General features: G+C 37.2%; 1 pseudogene; it reads left to right on the top strand.

The window, feature by feature from the left end:
* The first annotated feature begins 1355 nt into the window (after positions 1–1355).
* LOC138986732 (heat shock transcription factor, Y-linked-like) lies at positions 1356–4042 on the top strand (annotated as a pseudogene).
* Positions 4043–16857: the final 12815 nt, after the last annotated feature.

A 16857-nucleotide genomic window follows, 5' to 3' on the forward strand; every position in this document is an offset into this window, starting at 1 on the left:
TCTGTCATATTTATGATCGAGTTCTAAGTCCAACATTTTATTTCCTTTCCTGTTCCAAGCAGTCCCTTCTTAAGATTGAAAAGTATGAAAACCTAGAGAGAGAGAGAGAGCTCAGAGATTGTAGGCCTCCTCGTGTTCAAAAGTAATTTTAATCAGCGAAGCTAGAAAAGACAGAATCTAAGGATAATAATCAAGCGATAGAGAATAATAATGATTTAGCCATTAAGCAAATTCAAGGGTCTTTAGTTCCTCCTCAAGGGCCATCGATAACATCCTGAACAATATCCTGTGAAAAGATTTAGAGATGTTAAAGCCCCAACCAGGCTGAAAGTTAAGTACATAGACCACAGAGTAGTTGAAACAAGACGGTTAATAGATTCTTAACCGTCTTGAAGCCAGTAGACCAAGTTTACTTGGATAATAGTACCAAATATTAAGAATGTTTGTATAGAAAAGTGATAAATTACTTTTCTTTCAGAAATTAAGTAGATTTATTGATGTAATTTTTTTGTGTAAAAATTCTTTAGGAATGAGATTTTGCATACTTCATGGTTTTGGTTACTATTTCTGTAAGCAGTCTGTATTTTTAAGTTGATTCTGAAGTAAGCACTGGCTGAACATTACCTTTCAATAGCTAGGAGACCAGTGATTTTGTGATGTCACAGCCTTTTGACTTTGAGGACCTCTGTGATGGTCTAGAGAGTTTCTCTGTAGGCCAGCCAAGCAATATTTGAAGTTGAGGTGTGTAAAATCAGACAAGTGAGAAAAATATCTGAAGATTTCTTTCCTTCTACTAACCCTGGGGTTATTCATTTCTTCCTTTTTTAGTTGCTTCCGGTGTAGAGTTAGGTTATTTATTTGACTTTTTTCTTGTTTCTTGAGGTATGCCTTTATTGCTATGAACTTTCCCCTTAGGACTGCTTTTACAGTGTCCCACAGGTTTTGGGTTGTTGTGTTTTCATTTTCATTCATTTCTATGCAAATTTTTTTTTTTTTAAAAAATTTCTTCTGTGATTTGTTGGTTATTCAGCAGCGTGTTGTTCAGCCTCCATATGTTGGAATTTTTAATTGTATTTCTCCTGTAATTTAGACCTAATCTTACTGCATTGTGGTCAGAAAAGATGCTTGGAATGATTTCAATTTTTTTGAATTTACCAAGGTTAGATTTATGGCCAGGATGTGATCTATCCTGGAGAAGGTTCCGTGTATGCTTGAGAAAAAGGTGAAATTCATTGTTTTGGGATGAAATGTCCTATAGATATCAATTAGGTCTAACTGGTCTATTGCATCATTTAAAGTTTGTGTTTCCTTGTTAATTTTCTGTTTAGTTGATCTATCAATAAGTGTGAGTGAAGAAAGATTTCTCTGAGACTGCACATATTCCTTCAAAATTCAAGATGGGCCTCCTAAGGATGAGTCAACTGGTTCAGAAACCTCCATTTTATCTTCTTTGTATGATTGTACACTTACTAGGGACTCGGTTTTGAGATCTATGATTGGAGAATATGCTTTACAGGCTTTGTCTGAGGATCTTGTGATAAATAGGCCATTCTACAAATATTCTGTTTCTGAAACAGATGAGGTGAATGATTTTCTTTCACTCACCTTTCCACAAAAACTTTGGAATATAGCTGAAAGTGATCAGTTTGAATTTATTTGGTGGGATGAGAGAGGCACATGTATAGTGATCAATGAAGAACTCTTTAAGAAAGAAGTCTTGGAAAGAAAGGCACCTTTCAGAATATTTTGCGAAAAGTTCCTGGCAGACAGCTTAATCTTTATGGATATAGTAAAAAGCAACAAACTTTTCAAAGATCTGCTGCCCAGGTCCAGCCCCGGCTGATCCAGGGTATTCGAAGGAGAGATGGCCTAGGTGACTATTTATATGCTAATTAGAGATATAAGAGTAAGAGCATAAGGATAGCTCAGTAGGAAAATTCAGTGGAGAAAAGAGGCTGAGTAGCTTGGTTTAAGGAAAATCAATATAACCTGTGACACCAGGTTAGCTCTGACCAAAGATCTGCAAGGCGCCTCTCGAATAGCAGAAGGTGCCCCATCTTAGACACCTTCTCGAGAGGTCTTGGAGGCAGATAAATGGCTTGAGAGGACATCAGCTCAGATGGAGAAAATGGGGACCAAGTGTTGGTGAGCAAGGCCCATAGCTTTATTTTCAGGGGTTTTCAGTTTACATAGGGATTCAGCAGTCTTTGATTCTTATCAAAAACCAGATTTTTTCTTTCTTGCAAATTTATCATATACAAAAAGGTGATTTACATCATCTTCTGGTCAGAAGGCCTATTAACATTTTATGACTCTTGACAAGGACTTATCAACAAAGACTTATTTTCTCTAAGATAAAAGCCATCTTCTGATTTTGCACTATAGAGTGGATATTTGGGTTTACAACAAGGAAATAATTTATTACCTTAAGGGTCTAAAGTTACTAAGACCAAGGCCACTACTTATTTTTTTACATACCAACTATTAATTAATACATATTCAAGGATACAATTTAGGGATGTGAAAAGTCAGCAAACATTGGCTTCAATGAAATCCAAAACTAGTTTATTTGACAGTTTCTAACTCTCTGAAGTTCTAAGCTATTTGAATATCTTAGCTTCCCACCCAGACTGTTTAGCTGTAGGAGTCCGGGTAAACTTTCTGAGTTAGAGAGCCACCTGAGGGGTTTGATTTAAACACTTTTGCCCAGGAACTTTTAAGAACTGGGGACAGCCCCAGTAAAGTCAGAGGTGAGAGCACAAAGCAATAAAAAGACTTGGTTTTTGGGGGTAGATGCTCGAGATTATGGGGGACTCTGAGGCTCGATCCCGCCTTTTGTATGGAGCCATTGGAAGAAGAAAACAACATCTCTCTTTTGAGTAAGGTATTCCAACATTTTCACTTATTGGCAATATGTAAGATGAAATCATGTGACCTAGAAAGCATGTCCCACATATGTAGCTAAAACAGAATTTAAACTTGAGCTAACAAATCGTTGAAAAGTTTTATTTTTTGAAGTTGAGAACAGCTGGAGGTTAAAATGTTGGATGTTTAAAAAACTTTCCTAGCAATGTGAAACCAGATACATGTCCTGCAGCTACTTAAAGTGGTATTTACTGTATATACACAACATATTTTTAGTTGAAGATCATATTCTTTCTAACATGTTACCTGCTAAACTACTAATGGAGGTGTTTTATTTGATGCTATTTGATTGGTTTCATTATAGGAATACATTTTTATAACTTAGCTTTGCTTGTCAGTTTTACCTTGGTTTGTCAAGAAACTAAATAATGTAATCCTTTGATTTTATTTACAGACCTACTATAATCCAAATTTCAAAAGAGATCATCCCCAACTTTTATTAAATGCAAAGAAGAGTTGGGATTAACAATGTGTCTCCAATATCTTCATTAGTGCAAGATAACAAGAAGCATGTTAAAACAAGTGTCAACAAAGATGATCATAACTCTGAATTTCTCCCAGAAATTAGTGGAGAGAGCCCATTTTCAGCCTCCACAAGTTTACATGTGCCTTTCATACAAAAGCCTCTTCCCAGCCAGATATTTGCTATTACAAGCACTGTAAGTCCATGTGACTTACTTTCCCCATCACCAATATCACTTAGACAAACAGACCAGATTGTAGTAGATCAACCTGCTGTTTTTAAAAAGTTGAGTATTTTTATTGGCACTCACATAGCAGCTACACTCAAGTAAATGGCCACGTTGAGGACTTTGCTACTACAACTACATCTCCTTCTCAGAACCACATTGTATTCCCCATTACAGAGCATTTATTCTGGACTGATGGTGGAACCTTCTAAATTTCCAGTCAGGCATAGCGATATGTCAGGCCATGACAGTCCTTTTCCTAACCTGCAAGAGAGAGGCAACTCATGGTTCTCAGTGCCAACAATCACTTACACATCTGCCTCCTCTCTTTCAAGTCAACTCATCAACAATCATCATTATATAAAAACCATGCTATTAAAACTGACCTATCAAATACGTGTCAGATTATGGAGCCTAAGGAAGATTGAACTTTATGTTGGGAGATGTCAACAAATATCTACAATTCCTGTATTTGAACAATAAATTTACATGTTCATCTTCATAGTTTCATTTTCTCTTTTCAAACAAAGAAGAGTAAAATGAGGCTTTAGTTCAATGGTTGGCTATTTTACTGCACAGTTTTCCAAACTCTTCAGTTCAAGAAAACATTCCTTATGCATCCTAGGTAAATGACACCTGATATAATATTTGTAAGCAAGAAAATGAGAAGCAAGGGAAAAGAGGTAATGGATGTAAAGTGATTTCTGAAATCATTCATGCTGAAATGAAGGGGTGTCTAACTTAGGATGGTATGGATGAAGAAAGAGATGCAAATAAAATTAGAAAAATGAAAATACACAGTATGAACCTCAGTGCATTCACATATTATATTCTATTAGTTACTGGTGGAGTCTTAAAAGATGAGACAGCAGATTGTTTTCATTATAGAAATTCATTTTGTCCTTGAAAATATAGATATTGTAGCACATCCAAAATCATGATCACAATTATACCATCACTGTGATACCAAAGATAGCATGACATAATCAGTGACTGGCCCATGGTCAGCTCAAGATATGTACTTTACAAGTGGTATTCTATAGGGTCATTTTTGCTCTGCTGTCCTTAAGGCATGTCTTTATTTCCTGACACCAAGATTCCACCCTATAATTCCAAATGCATGTTTATATGTTGCTTATCTGTCCCCATAGAGACAGAATAAATTCCTAGTGGTTACTGCAGCACATCAGCGTGGTTAAAAAGTTCTTGGAAGACATGATATCTGTTTTCCTTAGTAGTTTCATTATTTTTCTCTTCTGAAGCTACAATCACACAAATTATTTTCAGTCATGCTAAGCCCCTTCTGACAACTTTGTCTCAAGTCTTTCTTGGAGTTGGAAGCAACTTTTTTGCCCTCCTATGAAGGACATCACAGATATCTTCAATATGTTTTGGGTCTAATCTCTTTACTTTTTGTATCTTTCACATCAGCTGAAACATAGAGCCTGCATATGACATTTTAAGTGCTTACTGAATGATCAATAAAGAAATGTAATAACAAATCAAATGCTCTATACATTATTCAACAACATTCTATAACCTGCACTACTATCATAGTTCACCTTTCATATTTACTGAGAAATTTTTCCAAGTTAATAAAAAATTATTATATTTATGTAGATGGAAGGAAAGTTATGTCCAACCTAGATAGCATATTCAAAACAGAGACATTACTTTGCCAACAAAGGTCCGGCTAGTCAAGGCTATGGTTTTTCCTGTGGTCATGTATGGATGTGAGAGTTGGACTGTGAAGAAGGCTGAGTGCTGAAGAATTGATGCGTTTGAACTGTGGTGCTGGAGAAGACTCTTGAGAATCCCTTGGACTGCAAGGAGATCCAACCAGTCCATTCTGAAGGAGATCAGCCCTAGGATTTCTTTGGAAGGAATGATGCTAAAGCTGAAACTCCAGTACTTTGGCCATCTCATGTGAAGAGTTGACTCATTGGAAAAGACTCTGATGCTGGGAGGGATTGGGGACAGGAGGAGAAGGGGATGACAGAGGATGAGATGGCTGGATGGCATCACTGACTTGATGGACGTGAGTCTGAGTGAACTCCGGGAGTTGGTGATGGACAGGGAGGCCTGGCATGCTGCGATTCATGGGGTTGCAAAGAGACGGACATGACTGAGCGACTGAATTGAACTGAACTGAATTGAAATTTTATTGGGAGGCATGTCTTCCCATGTTTGGAAGAATATTCCACGTTTTGATGTGACTGTTTTCTTGTGTCGTTTTCTTGTGTCAATCAAAGTCTTTGGCATAGTCAAATAGGAGTAGATGTTTTCCTGGAGTTCTCTTGCTTTTTGGAGGACCCAACAGGTGTTGACAATTTATTCTCCTGGGCCTCTGCCTTTTAAAAATCCAGCTTTAACATCTGGAAGCTCATGGCTCACATTCTGTTGAAGCCTGGATTGGGGAATTCTGAGCAGTTCTTGGCAAGTAGATCAGATGTGTGCAATTAAGTGGTAGTTTGGACATTCTTTGGATTTCCTTTCTTTGCGGTTGGAATGAAAACTGACCATTTCCAGTCCTCTGGCCACCACTGAGTCTCCCAAATTTGCTGGCATATGGAGGGCAGCACATTCACAGCATCATCTTTTAGAACTGGAAATATCTCAACTGAATTCCATCACCTCCACGAGCTTTGTTTGTAGTTATGCTTCCTAAGTTCCACTAGACTTTGCATTCCAGGACATCCAGCCCTCAGGTAAATGATCACACCATCGTGCTTAACTGGGTCATGAAGATCTTTTGTGCATAGTTCATCTGATTATTCTTCCCACCTCTTCTTAATAGTTTCTGCTTCTGTTATATCCGTACCATTTCTGTCCTTTATTGTGCCCATCTTTGCATGAAAATTTCCCTTGGTATCTGTGACTTTCTTGAAGAGATCAGAAGGCTTTCCAATTCTATTGATTTGCTTTATTTATTGGCATTGATAACTGAAGAAGGTTTTATCTCTCCTTGCAATTCTTTGGGGCTCTTCATTCAAATGTGTATAGTCTTCTTTTTCCCCTTCGTGTTTAGCTTTGCTCCTCTTCTCAGCTCTTTGTGAGGCCTCATAACTTTACCATTTTGCATTTCTTTTTCATGTGGATGGTCTTGATCACTGCTTCCTGTACAACATCACTAACCTCCATCCATAGGTCTTCAGGCACTCATCTATCAGATAGAATCCCCTGCATCGATTTGTCACTTCCACTGTATAATCATAAGGGTTTTGATTTTACATATGTAAAATATATTAATTCCCTATGTCTTGTAGGGAAATCTTCACCCAGATTTTCATCAAGGAAATACAGAAAACTCTATATGGTATTCAGGAAATGCATGAAATATAGCTGTTTGATGTTTGCAGTTTAGCTCAGATCTTAATTTCTGAATCATGGGAAATTCTCTTTCATGTATACAAATCTGGAAAGTGTTTCACATTTGAAACATTGAGAATTCATATTTCATATGAGAACATTTCTCCCCAGATTGTCAAATGGGAAATACACAGAATTCCAAATCTCATATCAGAAGACCTTCCAAACATTCTTGATGAAAATATAGAGAATTTCAGAGCTCAAGCATGAAAATCTGTGGGACAATTCTATATTTCTTGTAGGAAAATTAACACAGGTTTTTCAAATGTTAAATAGACAGTATTCAATATTTCATGAAGGAAAGAACTCACAAATATTTTCAAATGAAAAATATGAAAAAAATTCCATGTTTCATGTGACCATGTTTGGATATGTGAAATAGACATTTTTGTATTTCCTGTCAAAGAATCTGCATCCAGATTTTCATAACTCTAATGTAAAAAAAATTCCACATTTTTGGCAGAATATTTTGTGTCCATACTTTCATGTATGATGTACAGAGAATTTGTACTTTAAGTTGGAAAATCTTTCTCCAGATTTGTATATGTGAATAATGGAGAATTTTATGTTTCACACCCTGAAATCTTCATCTACATTTTGATATGTGAAACTGAGATTTCATCTTTTATGGAGGACTATCTCATTTCAGATGTCTATACTTGAAACAGATAATACTTTCATCAAGAGGCACCTTAATTACTATATTTCTTCTGTCATTTCGGTGTTTGTCATTGGGATAACTAAGGTTATTCATATCTCCCACATAAATTTTGTTTCTAACTTGAGTTTCATTGAGATTTTTATGTTTTTCATGGTGTTCTCTGCACAGAAGTTAAATAAGCAGGGCAACAATATATAGCTTTGACTTGTTCCTTTTTCTGATTTTGAATTAGTTCATTGTCCCATGTCCAATTCTAACTGCTGCGCCTTTAGTAGCGTACACGTTTCCCAGGAGACATATAAGGTATTCTCATATTCTTATCTCTAAGAATTTTACAAAATTATGTTTCTTTCTTTTTTTTTTTTTTTTTTGTTTTTTTGGTTTGTGTGTGATTTACAGTGTCCAAGTCATTAGCAGAGACAGTTAAGCAGATATAGATGATTGTATGCTATCTCCTTGCTTATTCTGTGATACAAACATCAATTTATGTGTACCTCTTTATGATTAAATAACTAACTACACATTCCTGTGTTTTTTTTTTTTTTTCAATTTTATTTTTTGGTCATTGCTGTCGTTTTCTCTCTTTTTTCAAGTAGTCAAGTACCAACTGGTAATTTCCTATGAACTTGCCATCCTATTATACAATAATTAAATTATGCCCATGGCAGTCTCTGACCTTTGATACCCACTGAATGGAGTTGCACTTCGAGATCCAAAGTCAGACATTTGTACTCTGGGAAAATGTCAGGAACGTTCAAAAAATAGCTAGAGATATTCAAGTGCTGCCTTTTTGAGCCCAATTATGCTATTATATTTTATGTGGAAAGTTCTACATTTCTTCATGCTAATGACAATTCCTCATTAAGAGAAATTTCCAAGGGAAAGAAAAAAAAATGACAACACAATATGCTTGATTGCATATTGGAAGTCAAAGTAGTACCAGTTACATGTGAATGTAAGCAAAGCACCATCAAACAGATTAATTCATGGCAACTAATGTTTCATGTTTTTCTGTCAAAAAAAAAGAATAATAGAGTTTGCCAGGAAAAACTGAGAAGTTCCAAGAAGGCAGAAATGTAGGCAGATGTGAAATGCAACTCTCTCAATGAATGGATCACAAATAATATTTCTACATGGACAATAGTTCTCCCACAGCATCAGATAAATATTAGCAGAAGACCCTGATCACCAGAATGTCCCATGTGCGTTCCAGACATACCTGAGTGGAAAGGAATTAAGAAGAGAGAAGAAGAGGAAACAAGACAAAACCTGTGCCTCAGGTGGGAGATGGAGAAGCAGGAAAGAGATTTCCAGAATGAGGCAACCCCCTTCACTAAAGGGCAAATTACTTTGGACTGAAAGGAAACAAGGTAAAACAGCTGATGAAATATAATTTGGATAGAGCGAGAGTCACACAGACAATGTGTGTCATGAACCTATAATGGCCCAAAGTGCAATGCAGCTCAGCCAGTATGCATAGAGTCTGGAAGCTGGAACATGGAATTTAGAGGAACCCTGGGAGAGGACTGGTGTTGACTATGTGGAAATGGCCTGATGGAGCAGGTATGAGTCATTGTGTAGTAGGGAATGCCTTTTGAGAATTCCCAAACTGCTAAAGAGGAGATACTGTGTCACACTCAGGAGGCAGAGATACCTTGGTAGCCCCTCATCTTCCCACCTGTTAACACCTACGACAAGGCAGTAGAGAAAGACCAGCAGAAGTACCACTCATGCTCCTGCAAACACAGGCTAGAAAAAGATCCCATTAAGGCAAAACCTATTCTGCCTATGGCTGCTGGCTCCTATTCATAATTGTCACCACCATGGTTCCAGCATTCCAAGCAGCTGTACCACCTTCTGTGCTCATCACGGCAGACCCAATGTGCCACAAGTGTCTCAGGGCAGACTCCTTTGGTGACCACATGTGTGGAATGATGAAATTTACACCTGAGACCCAGGGACACAGCCATTAAGGAAGAGGATTAGGAATCTTCCAACAAGTTTTGCATGCTGCAGATTAAATACACAGGATTAATGACACAGACCCTGTGTTTATGGAATACATCAAAAGCTGAGAAGAGGTCAAAAAAAAAAAAAAAAAAAAAAAAAAGCCCAGACTCAGGCAGCTGTAAAAATGCACAGAAATTACAGCAGTTTTGAGTCTGAGGTGTCCTTAGAGAGATCCAGAGTCCAGTTCTCTCCATCTTTGGAGAACTTCCCAAAGAGGTGTAATTGTCCTCTGGCTCATGTTGAGCACTAGGAACTGACAGATGAGACACTAGGAAATATGTATTATTCTTTTGATGCATTGAATTGTTGTGTTGTTTGTGCACTATTTTTCTCAGTTGTAGGCTTTTTTGTTACTACACATTGATTTGGCCTTGAAGGTCATTTCAACCATATTTTTATTTTTTGTATAGCTATTTATACTTTTTCTTTGGTTTCCTATTTTCTGTGCCTTTTGTTGCTGTTGCATCATGTCATCCTTTAACACAGGTATGCATTTCTATATTAACTATGGTTTTCTGTTATTCTGTGGGGGCTGTTCTGATCTTCTTGTCAGATTCGCTTTCTTTATTCTTCAGTTGGCACTCTGCTCTGGTGGTGTTTTTTGCCTTGAGATTTACTTGATTGGTTCTCTTTATGAATCTGTTTTCTTCTCTGTAGTGTTTATTGCTTGTGGCACCTTTTATTTATTTATTTCACTTTTATCTATCTTACTTTTTTAATCTCCTCAATCTATCACTATGGTATTGTAGTTCTCTGGGCATAAGTTGGGCCTGATCTTTTCAGCTGTCATCATCTGAGAGAGTAACAAGCAGGAAGGCCAGGGGTCTCCAAAGGGAGGAATTGGCCTGCAAGTATCAGACATTTTTATCTCTCTTAAGTGGCAGGAGGAAACAAACTAGCAATATTTTTTTTTTCCTTCTCTATACAAATTTAAAAAGAGGTTTCTCTTAAAATATTGTGTTGCCAGAATGACACCTGGTTTCATCTGAAGTTAACTATTCTCAAACCTTGAGATAACCAATGCATTTTTCTTATGGAAATGTTTGTCTTAAACTATGCTAATGTACTATGCTTTTACCCCAAACTCTGTCCTCAAGTCAGTTCTGCCTAATGGCTCAGAACCTACTGGACAAAACCAGTATATCATACTCAGATAGTGTTTCCCTAATCTATGTAAATGAATCTATTTGTATGGTAATCTGTAATTCTACAAGATTCAAGTTAATCATTTTATGGCCCGGGATGAATCGTCTGATGCCAAGATTATACCAAAATTAATCTTATGTGTGAGGGGGCTTGGTACCACTCTGAGTTTTAAAACATTCCTTTCTTTCATTAACAGACTGCTAGTGACTATACAACATCCAGCCTAAGACTAGTAGGGGGTACTCTTTCTGCCCCCTTCTGATTCCTATGTCAGAAGTTTTCTCTATCTCATTGATATTTTAATAAAATTTTATTATACAAAGCTCTGAGTGATCCAGCCTTATCTCTGGCCCCAGATTGAATTCCTCTCCTCCGGAGGCCAAGAATCCTGGCATCTTTGCATTCCATTACAACCTTTCACACTGAGACCAGGATCATGGGACACTAGAGAATTCCTGTCTACTCTGAATATTAACTGGTTACAGTCTCCTTGAAGGCTATTTCTTAATCTCAGATGCACTGCACCCAAATGCCTACACAACCCAGGGCTGATGCCTCACACCACACAACAAGCAAGACAGAAAAATGCAACCAATCTTCAGCAAATAGACTGCCTAATGTCAGACTAATCCCATAGACACCTACAAATGACACGGACAGATATGGTACCACCATTAGAGAGGGAAGACTCAGCTGCAAACTCAAGAACCTAGTTGTCAGTCTCTCCATCTGCAAAGCCCACACTAGCCACTCAACCAACTTTATCAACTTGGAGTGGAGATAAGGAGCAATAGCTATTATGCAGCAGTCTGGGAAGAAATGAGCATTAACACATTAAGTAGGGAAATATGAAGTCAGAGACCTATGTTGTAAGCAAAGGAATATGGTAAAAACTCAAAACATAATGAAAGAAAAAGTGGCCAGGCTCCCTGAAAATAACTTGGATGTTGTGGTAGTAAAGGCGATAAAACATTCTAGAAATGGAATGGAGAAAAGATGAGAAACATTTCTGGAGGGACTAGAAAAATGAATACGTAACAAACAATTAACAACACAAAAAAGGACTTTGGTCTCCTACATGCTAATACACACTGCTGTACAGCAGAAGCCAACAAAACATTGGAAAGAAATTATCCTCCAATTTAGAAATGAAGTTGGAAATGAAACACAAGTGTTCAAAGGCACAAGAGACCTGACAAAGTTAATTGATATGTATAGGACATTTCACTGAAGCAGAACAGAATACACATTTTTCTAAAGTGAAAATAAAATGTCTTCAAGATATATCACAAAGTGGATCTCAAATCAAGCCTTGGCAATTTTGTGATAGTGGTAATTGTATCAATTATTTTTTTTTTAACCACATTGTTACGATTTACATACCAGAATTTGTGGGCGAGGACTGTGAAAAACACGAATCCATGTAGATGAATAAATACAACTCTCCATGGCCAAGAGATCACTCATGAAATCTGAGAGAAAACAAAAGAAAATCTTAGAAGAAAATAATATTAAAAACACGATTATCCAAAAGTTATGGAGCATGCTAAAGCAGTAAAAGAGTGAAGTTGATAAATTCTACACATCTCAAGTAATCAACATAATCTTAAATCTAAAGCATTTAGAGAAAGAAGAAAAATCAGACAAAATTCCCCAAAATGAATAGAAGGGGGAAACATGATAAAAATCAGAGCAGAAATTAAAGAAAAGAAATGATAAAAAAAAAAAAAGACCAAAATCGGTATCACTAAACATGGTCTCTTAGAGAGGAGAAACACTATAGACAAATCATGGTCCAGACTAATCAAGAAAAAAAGGACAACATATTAATCAAATTTGGCATGATAAAGAATGACATTATAACTGGTATAACAGAAATAACAAAGAATCATAAGGGACTACAGCAAACAACTATAAGTCAATAAAATTTAGAATCTGAGCCATGGACAAATGTTAAGAAATTCAACTAAGAAGAAGCAGAAAATATGAACAGAGTGATTGCAAGCACTAATATTGAAACGGTGATGAAAATTTTCCAGTCGACAAACTTAAACTCCAGATGGCTTCACATGGAAATTTAACGAACCAGTCAGAGAACTACTAGCACATGCACTTCTGAAACGCTTCCAAAATTCTAGAGTGGAAGGAAAACCCAAAACTCATCCTACAAGTTCACCATCACCCTGACACCAACACCAAGATAACACAGAAAAAGAAAGTTAGAGACCAATATCTCATAGATGAACAGAGACAAACATCCTTAGCAAAATATGAGCAAAAAATTCCACCAATACTGTAAAAGGATTGGACACCATAAATAAGTGTGGGGTTTATTCCAGATATGGAAAAATTCTTCACTAGCTGCATATGAATGTATAGTGAAGGATTAACACCATATGATCACATCAATAGTTGGTGAAAGTTTTTGAAATAATTCAACAAGTGTTTGTGATAGAAACTCTCCAAAAACTGAACATAGAAAAAACGACCTCAACTTAACAAAGGCACACAGATCAAAAGTACAACAACATATCACCTCACACCATTCCAAATGGCCATCAAAAAAAAAAAATTACAACAGGGGACTGCCCTGTTGGTCCAGTGGCTAAGACACCATGATCCCTATGCAGGGGTCCCAGGTTTGATTCCACACACAGCGATTGAGGTTTGTGGCAACCAAATAAAAAGTAATATATATGTGTGCATATTAATGCATTTAAGTGGAATCCAGAAAACAGATGCTGAATAACCCATTTGGAATGTAGGAAGAGATGCAGTCATGGAAAACAGACTTGTGGACACATTGCAGCAAGGGCATAGGTAACATACCAAGTATGTAGTAGATAGCTATTGCTATGGAGTGCTCTAGTGGAGTTAGTTTTGGAGTAGGAGAGGAGGCCCAAGTGGGAGATGGCAGGACTGCTCAAAAGGGAGGCTAAGCTGTATTTACTAATAACTGATTTATTTTGCTGGGCAGCAGACACTAACACAACATTGTAAAGAAAGAAAATCAGTCCTTGGCTAACTTGTGCTAGTGACAAGTAAAACATCGCAGTGCATGTCAATTAAAATGTGTACCCAGGATGGCTTTAGTATGCATAGGCAAAGAAAAAGCAAAAAAAAAAAAAAAAAAAGACAAACTTAAATGCAGAGCTATGTTAGCCAGATTAAATACAAACTCTATACTTGTGTCCCTTCACTTCATTAATTTTCCATTGTTTCTAAAAGTAAAGAATGGCTTTCTAAAATTAAAGTAAACATATATGGTTGTATATTTTCATAAAGTGATGTCACCGCTTTCTGAAGCCATGAATCCCCTCAAGTTTTAATAATAACTGACCTTTGACTTTCAGAACCATGAGAAGTAGAAATTAGTAAACATAGGTTAACAGTGAAGTGCTGCACAAATCCCTTATATTAGAATTCTAGAAGGTGTGCTACTGACTGGGAAAAATGCATAGTCCAAAAGTGGAGAATTATGTTTTTTTCATCAGGCCTTTCATTCTAAGAAGGATTTAATCATGAGAAGTGACTTCTCAAGTATTGTGAAAAGACTGCTCTGATGAAGGATAGGAGGATCCAGGTTTTACAGAAGTTTTGGTTCAACGATCAGGTATGGAGAATGTCTGAGTATTATGGTTAACGAAAGAAAAACTGGACACCTCAAGTGAATGGATTCAGATATTTTCTACCTATGGGAAGATGCAAGAATCTGGGCTCCTTGAAATAATTCTTTTGATAATCACTTGAACTAGAGCTAGTATCTATTCTTTCTGTCTCAAGTCAGTTCTTCAGGCCACACTAGTGTCAGGTGCAGTAACTAAGGACTTGATAGTGCACAACCTGATTTCAACAAGAGTTCCCCCAGGTTTCACATTTATGGATAGATGCAATGGTTTATGACTCGATGCCTGCAGCATCATTTGTTTACTGATATGGCTGGCAAATTTCTTGGTTCACAATGTGCTCTATTCTCTACAACCTCAGAAAAAGTTACTATCTCTAGAAAGATTCTTACACTCTCAAAGAAGTTGACCGTGTGCTTCTACCTGAACAGGACTTCAGTTCAGTTCATTTGCTCAGTCATGTCTGACTCTTTGCGACCCCATGAATTGCAGCACCCCAGGGCTCCCTGTCCAATACCATCCCTCAGAGTTCACTCAGACTCACGTTCATCGAGTCAGTGATGCCATCCAGCCATCTCATACTCTGTCATCCCCTTCTCCTCCTGCATCCAATCCCTCCCAGCATCAGAGTCAGAGGACCTAAAGTAATGTGAAAATACCTAATACAGGTTTAGTACAAATCCCAAAGATACAGGAGACTGAAAGCAAACTATAAATCTGAAGAATATGACCTGAATCACTTCAAGATCAAGGAAGGGTAATATATATATTTAAAATTATGTACCTACATTAATATGTTCAAATACGCATGTAAACACATATTGTGTGTGTGTGTGTGTGTGTGTGTGTGTGAACTTTCTCTGGAATATTCTCAAAAATATGCTTTACATTAAGGCATAAAACAAGTCTTAGTATGTTTTACATAATACCAAGGATGTTCTCTGAAAACCTAGATTTGAAGCTAAAAGTTTACCATGGGATATTTGTTTACAAATTTGTCAATGTGTGAAAATTATACAAGATATTCATAAAGAACCAATATTTCAAAGGGTAAGTCACAAGGGAAATTATATAATTCTCTGATGTGAATGTAAGTGAAAGCACTTTTAGCAAATCATCAGATCCTGAAAAAGTACATACCTGCAGTTATATACCTCCAACAAAATATATACTGCTACCTGTAGACAGCAAAATTATATACCTAAATTTTCAACATATACATATGCATGTATATGTGTAGCTATATATAAACTAATGGTTGCCCAGGTAGTCCTAGTACTAAGGAACCTGTCTTCTAACATAGAGGTCATAAGACATTCAGGTTCCATCTGAGTTGGGAAGATCTGCTGGAACTAAGGATGGCAACCCATTCCTATTTTTTCACCTTGAGTATCCCATGGATTAAAGAATACATGATGGTGAGAGTCTGTGTGATACAGAGTGTCAGACAGGAGTGTAGTGACTTAACACATGAAATATCACTTGAATGGGTTCTAATATACATATACATATACATATACATATACATATACATATACATATACATATACATATACATATCAGATCAGTCGCTCAGTCATGTCCAACTCTTTGAGACCACATGAATCGCAGCACGACAGGCCTCCCTGTCCAACACCAACTCCTGGAGTTCACTGAGACTCATGTCCATCGAGTCAGTGATGTTATCCAGCCATTTCATCCTCTGTCATCCCATTGTCCTCCTGCCCCCAATCCCTCCCAGCATCAGAGTCTTTTCCAATGAGTCAACTCTTCGCATGAGGTGGCCAAAGTACTGGAGTTTCAGCTTTAGCATCATTCCTTCCAAAGAAATCCCAGGGCTTATCTCCTTCAGAATACATATACATACACATATACATATACATATACATATACATATACATATACATATATATAAATGTATTACACTTGTTCTTTTCATATAATACCAATGACATGCTCAACAACAACAACAAAACAGTTCACTTACTCATTTCATTTCAGTCACAGAGCCGTGTCCAACTCTTTGTGGCCCCATGAAACACACCATGCCAGGCCTCCCTGTCCATCACCAACTCCTGGAGTTCACGCAAACATATGTTCATTGAGACGATGATGCCATCCAGCCATCTCATCCTCTGTCATTCCCTTCTCCTCCTGATCCAAATCCCTCCCATCATCAGAGATTTTTATGAGTCAACTCTTTGCGTGAGGTGGCCAATGTACTGGAGTTTCAGCTTTAGCATCAGTCCCTCCAAAGAACACCCAAGACTAATCTCCTTAAGGATGGACTGGTGGGATCTGCTTGCAGTCCAAGGGACTCTCAAGAGTCTTCTCCAACACCACAGTTCAAAAGCATCATTTTTTTTTTTTTTTGGCACTCAGCTTTCTTCACAGTCCAAATCTCACATCAATACATCACCACTGGAAAAAC

Source organism: Bos mutus, unplaced genomic scaffold, assembly GCF_027580195.1.
Source record: "Bos mutus isolate GX-2022 unplaced genomic scaffold, NWIPB_WYAK_1.1 CTG1034, whole genome shotgun sequence".
Taxonomy (NCBI): Eukaryota; Metazoa; Chordata; class Mammalia; order Artiodactyla; family Bovidae; genus Bos; species Bos mutus.